General features: G+C 42.2%; 1 pseudogene; it reads left to right on the top strand.

The window, feature by feature from the left end:
* The first annotated feature begins 384 nt into the window (after positions 1-384).
* On the top strand, positions 385-5,264 carry LOC114053359 (annotated as a pseudogene).
* The last annotated feature ends 1,505 nt before the right edge of the window (positions 5,265-6,769 follow it).

Genomic DNA, 6,769 nt, shown 5'->3' with positions numbered 1-6,769 from the left:
ACACACACACACACACACACACTGTACATAAGAGAATTTGAACTCGCTGAGAGCATGGATTCTTTTTGTCTTTGTATACCCAGTGCTTAGTACAGTACTTGACACATGGTAGTGACTTAAAAAGTGCTGATTGATTGATTGATTGATTGACCAAGTTGGCAATCAAAATAAAAAGCCTTCATGAGGTCACAAAATCTAACTGGACAGTACAAAACATATCTTGATCCTCCTTGTATTAGGGAGGGGACTCTGGGGCTGGATGCAGCTGAAAAATATGGCTGAAGGTGGCTTGCACCTGAGCAGAAGAATACGTCCAGTACTCTAGGGTCAGCCTTTTCTGAATCACATACAAAGTTGGGCAGACAATCAGTGTCCAGAACTTTCATGGTGACTAAGGGGACAGATGGTCTGAAGGTGGCCCAGATTCATGTGATCAGAATGGAAAATAAGAAGGCCTCACTGCCCCTTCAGGTGGCGCCCTCACAGCTCAAGTGTGCTTTCAACTTCAAGGTGATACCCATTTTAGATGATCCAGGGAAATGTTTTCCTCAGCATTGGTTAACGTGAGGGGGAAGTATCATGAGGACCTAGGTCACATTTAGGTTTATCCAATTTGTATCAAGTGTCTGCTCTTTGGGCTTATTGGCATGGATGACAAAGAGGTGCCCATTCATTAGTTTGACTAGCACTAGGGTGACATGAAATCATCAGAAAACACTGTCTCTGAACCAGCTCCGAGGCAATTAAAGTTTTGAATCCATCATTAGTGGGACCTGCAGTGTCTGTGACTTTACAATGTATTATCTAAGTTAGAAAGAGATGGAGGCTGCTTGACATGGAGACAATGTCAATTTAGGGCTGGATAATGAGTCTCCTTATCCATGATTCTACGAGGGTGGCACCCTGACTGGGTGGGGATCTATGACTGAGAGTCAATTTGTGCACAGGGCACTCAACCCACAGAGAAGCACACAGAGCTAAGCCCTATTGCTAGGCCAAGAGAGCACTGGAGGGTCTGCTCCGAGGCTGAACTGGAACTACAGATGGACTTTACATGCATGAATTGCCAAATAACTTCGACAGGTCAGCAGCCATGGCCACCAAACTTTATTCATACAAAATGGGAAAAAGTCCTGTAAGAATATATCCACCAAGCTCTAAGCACTCCACCTGGGCCAAGGGTAAAACATTATACACAGGCAAGCATGTTCTACCTGTGTTCATATCTCTATAGGGAGCCACTCCATAGCCTTGAGACTAGGTCTCAGTGAAACAGGAAATTCAGAGAAGAGGCAGAGTTTTGTCAGTAAGGTAGAAACTCAGAGCTGATTCTGATTGGGTAAATCCATACCAACCACATCCCCTAGACTAATGCATCAGTGTTGTTACTCTGAGAGAAAAGTGAGCTGGGGAGCAAAAGGACTTACACAATGGGTTTAGCATTCTGCTCCCCACACACAACCCTGCACCTCCACACTGGTGGGTGAGATTGATTCAGAACTGGATCCAGCCTGCTGAACAAGATCAGGTTAGGAGCAAGCACGGTCACCCAGTGGTTAAATGTGTAACAAAGAATATGCCCAGATGGGAGGAAGTGTAGTTCTGGCTTGTGGAAAGGGTGACGGGGATGGTTGAGAGATGCATGCCCAGCAGCTGGAGAGTTCTTGGGCAATGGCTGAGGACGAGGTGCAGAATCTGAGGCCTTTGGGCCTAGGGGGCAGGATGTGAATCCAGTCAGAAGCCGCGGGAAGGAGGACCAGGGAGAGTGGGACAGAAGCCCCAGGGAACTGAGGACAGGGACTCTGCCCTCCCCTGAAAGATGAGCAGAGGTCAGAGCAAGGAGAGAGTGACCTCTGGGCCCCTCCCCTCAACCCCGTTCCCTGGCATCACTGATGTTCCAGGATGGAGCTGCGGCCTTCAAGCAGGAGGAGTGAAGACACCTGGACCGAGTGCAGAAGAGGCTGCACTGGGAGGTGATGCTGGAGAATCATTGGCCCCTGGTCTTCCTCAGGCTTCCAGCTTCCAAGTCAGAGCTGATCTCCCAGCCAGAGTGTGGGGAAGGCCGGCAGAGGCTGTTGGAGGAAGGGTCAAGAAGCCTCTGTGCTGGTGATTTAAAATATACACAGAGGTCCTCTGTTCTTAAAACAAACCGAAAACCCCCCAAAAACCTTCCTTCCCAATCATTCCTTGAATTTGAAAGATGAGGCCTTTCTTCAGTTTATAATCCCTTCGATTATACAATGTCCCCCTTTTCAGGGGCCTCCCTCCCCCATCTACTGATGTCTCCTGTGCTCCCTCAAGCTTGTTTAGTCCAAAACAGTAGTCCAAAAACTACGAAGATAATTCTAAAGGCATTTCAGCAGAAAAATCATCCCAGGAAAGACTCTCAAGAGATAATTCCAAGGACTTTAAATTTGGAGAAGTGGGTAATTATGACCAGAGGTTTAACAGGCATCAGGGCAACCAGAAGAGAGACTTAAGGCAAGGAAAGAAAATTTCTAATAAGAGACCATGACTGTATATTTAGGAAAACCTCTGTCAAAGATCAGTCCTTGAAATACAAAGGAATGTACCTTCAGAAAAAGTCTAGCTTTAAATTGTCTTCAGACCTGAATAGTTGTAAAGGAATCTCCTCAGGAAGGAAACCTCGTATAATTAATGCTTGAACAAGCAAGCAAGGCCTTCAGTTACCATTCAGACCTTATTCAATATCACAGAGTAACCACTAGAGAAATTTGATGCATTTGATTAATTTGGCAAAACCTTCCAGCAAAGGTGACACCTCAACTCAACATCACGGAATTTGACCTGAAGATAAACCATATATACCTACAAAATGTGGGAAAACCTTCAGTCAGATTCCCTAACTTATGCTACATCAAAGAATTCATACTAGAGAGAAGCCCTATAAATGAAATGTATGTGAAAAAGTCTTTTGCCAAAGAGGACATCTCAGTCAGCACCAGAGAATTCATACTGAAGAGAAGCCCTATAAATGTAACATATGTGAAAAAGCATTCACTCAGAGTAGATATCTTACTGAACATCAAAAAAATTCATAATGGTGAGAAATCCTACAAAATATAGTGAATGTGGAGAAATCTTTAGCAATATGTCATCCCTTATTCTACATCACAGATTTCATACTGGAGGGAAACCATATAACTGTTATGAATGTGGGAAAGGCTTCACCAATAGCTCAGTCCTTATTGTACACCAGAGAATTCACACTGGACCCAAACCCTATGTTATGATTGCAGGAAGGCCTTCCTTCAGTACATAGGGCTTGTGGTATATCAGAGAACTCATACTGGAGAGAAAACTTATAAATGTAACATATTTTTAAAAGCCTTCATTCAAAGGGGATACCTTACTCAACATCTGAAAATTCATAATGGAGAGAAGCCTTATGAATGTAATGAGTGTGGAAAAGCTTTCACCCAGAGAAGACACCTTACTGAACACTGGAGACCCCACAGTGGGAAGAAACCATATACATGTAGTGAATGTGGTAAAACTTTTAGCAATCACTCACATCTCACTCTCCCATCACAGAATTCATGCTAGAGAGAAGCCCTATAAATGTGGTGAAAGTGGAAAAGCTTTCAGTCAAAGGGGTCACCTCACTGAACACCAAAGAATTCACACTGGGGAGAAGCCTTACAAATATAATAAATGTAGTAAAGGCTTCAGCAGCCATTCACTGCTTACACTACATCATAGAATTCACGCTACAGAAAAATCTTGTAAATGTCATGAACATAAAAAAGCCATCTCCCATGCTGTGGCCCTTCCTCAGTGTCAGAGAATTAAAGCTGAGGGGAAACGTCATAAATGTACTGAATGTAGCAAAGTCTTCCAAAGCAGCTCTTCCCTCGCTCTTCATCAGAGGATTCATAGTGGAAAAAAAAAACCTATTAATGTAGTGAATATGTGAATTTAGCCAGAGAATATACCTTACTAAACACCAGGCTTCATAAATGGGATGAAAACTTATAAATTTAATGCATGTGGTGAGAGTAGTACTCAGTGGGCATGTCTTATTCAACATCAGACAATTCATTCTAGAGAGGCACCTTCCACGTCTCATGATTATTCAGAAGCCTTCAGTAATAACTCACGTCATATTCTACATCCCAAAAGTCGTAGTAGAAAGAAATCCTATTAATGTGATGAATGCGAGAAGTCTTTCAACAGTCGTGCAAGCCTTATTGTATATCTGAGAATTCATACAGGAAAGAAACCCTATAAATGTAACACATGTGAAAAACATTCAGCCAGAAAGGACATCTTACTGAATATCAAAAAATTCATAATGGAGAGAAACTGTATAAATGTAGTGAACATGGAAAAGCCTTCAGCTGGAGAATGTTCCTTACTCAGCATGAGAGAATTCACACTGGAGTTAAACCTTATAAATATAACAAAAGCGGTAAGACCTTCAACCAGTCTTCAGCCTTATACAACATTAAATAATTCATTCTAGAGAGAAACTTTATAAATGTAGTGAATGTGGAAAAGCCTTTAGTAATAGCTCATCACTTAACCTACATCAATAAATACATGTGGGAGAGAAACCCAAAAATGTAACAACTGTGGAAAAATTTTCAGTGATCAGTCTTCTCTAATCTACATGAGAGAACTAACACTGAAGAGAAACCCTATATATGTAATGAATGTGGAAAAACCTTTAGTAAACAGGGAGGTCTTGCTCAGCATCAAAAAACTCATAATGGAGAGAAACCATATAAGTGTAATGAATGTGGGAAAGCTTTCATTTATAGCATGCAATACATTAGACACATGAGAACTCATACTGGGGAGAAGCCCTGTAAATGTAGTGAATGTTCCAAAGCTTTCAGTGAAAGCTCATCGTTTATTGTACATCAGAAAATTCATTCTGGAGAAAAGCCATATAGATGTAATAGAAGTGGGAAAGTCTTCAGTGTGCAGGGAAGCCTTACAAGTCATCAGAGAATTCCATCAGAGAATTCTTTCCATACTGGAGAGAAACCTTGTAACTACAGTGAATATGGGAAAACTTTCAGCTCCAGCTCATCTCTTGCAAGACATAAAAGAATTCATACTGGGGAGAAGCCCCATAGATATCTGGAATGTGGAAAAGCCTTCACTCACAGGTTGTGCTTTACTGTATAACTGAATTCACACCAGATAGAAGTCCTGCAAATGTCGTGTGTGGAAAGGCTTTCAATGAGGGAAGAGGGCTTCAACATCAGAGAATTCATACTGAAAAGAAACTCTAGAAGTTCAGTGCTTATGAAACAACCTTCCCTTAATGGGAAAACTATTTAGCATCAGAAAATTAATTCTTAACAGAAATATTTTAAATAAGATGCATGTGGAAAGGCCTTGTGGACTAGTCCAGGCATCAGAGACTTATAAAAGAGATAAGCTCTTAGTATTAATGCCAGGAAGCTTAAGACTTGTTAACTTATGTATCGAGAATAATGACAATTAGTTTTTTATTTGGGAGTTGAGAGGAAAAAAAGATATTTCCAAACATTGGCCTCTTCTCTACAACAAACCTATAGAAGTCCAAGTGAGAAGTTCACAGGTATGAGACCTAGCAGCTCTTAGACTCTGAGCTTTCTAGGATAGAAAAAAGAATCTGTTCCTTAAAACATTTAGCAAGGCAACAGAAAAAAAATTGAAAGATGCCAACAACCAGAATTTCCACTGAGATATTTATAAGCAGCTCTATTGTGAGTACCCCTTTACATGGTTTTTTATTGATGTGCATCTGACAGTTCTCAATGGCCCATCCTCATGAGACCTGATTGATAGCTTGTTCACTGGGGTCTAAAAGAAGATTGGGGGGGAGTGTATGTGAATATGGATCTTATTATTTGGGGGAACATAGAGGGAGGATGGTAGGAAGTTGTTCCAGAAACAAAGTGGGTCCCGCAAAGGGTCCCTCAAAGGGTCAGTGGTGTTTGTCCACCTCTTCATGGAAATGTGGATCTGGCAGTTATTTAACAGTAACTGTGGAGAGGAAACCAATGAGGTATAAACAGTCATTCAGGGTTCCTGGGGCACTCTCCGTCCCAGAGACGTTGGTGTCCTTGTGCATAGCTCTCCATAGAATTCTTCCCTGCTCTGGGCTTTCAAATTACATCTTGATCCCTCCATCCCATTTCTTCACTGCATCTTAGAATGCATTGGCACAGTTAATTTGCACTCCTAATTAGTGTAACTATGAAACTGAGACACCCCTCATACCTCTCCAGGCAGTGTGAGTCAATTGGGCTGAAGGAATCTGAAATTGGTGATGTCTTGAGTTCCATCTCAGATTTCCATCTTTCAGGGGAGCTCTTTTGAGTTAAAGGTCCTTACTTCAAATCACAGTACCATCTATACAGAAAGGCAGCCTGAAGATCGAACAGCAGTGGAGAAGGGTAGTGAACTTTCCTAAGGGCCCATCAGGGACACTGCCTGAGACAGCTGTAAAAAGGAGAGTTGTTAGGGGTGTGGCAGAAACAAGATTGATCAAAGGGCAGATTGGGAGCATGGGGAACTTTATGGAGAAGCCAAACTGGAAGAGAGGGTCAAATATTCTTTCCAGCTCCCACAGTGGAAGAGAGGAGTTGACCACTGCTCCACAGTTCCATCTTTGCTAGAGTTTCTGGCTCAGGCTGCTTGATTTCACAGGTGTAACGTCTCTCTGGTCCTGGCTGAAGCACCTTTGTGTGACAAGGACAGGACCAGTAGCTGATACCTGTCCTCTGGAAGTTTCTCAAACTTTGGAGCT

The sequence above is a fragment of the Vombatus ursinus genome, unplaced genomic scaffold, assembly GCF_900497805.2.
Source record: "Vombatus ursinus unplaced genomic scaffold, bare-nosed wombat genome assembly UNPS02014811.1, whole genome shotgun sequence".
In the NCBI taxonomy this organism is placed as follows: Eukaryota; Metazoa; Chordata; class Mammalia; order Diprotodontia; family Vombatidae; genus Vombatus; species Vombatus ursinus.
This window is presented reverse-complemented; position numbering and strand designations above follow the sequence as displayed.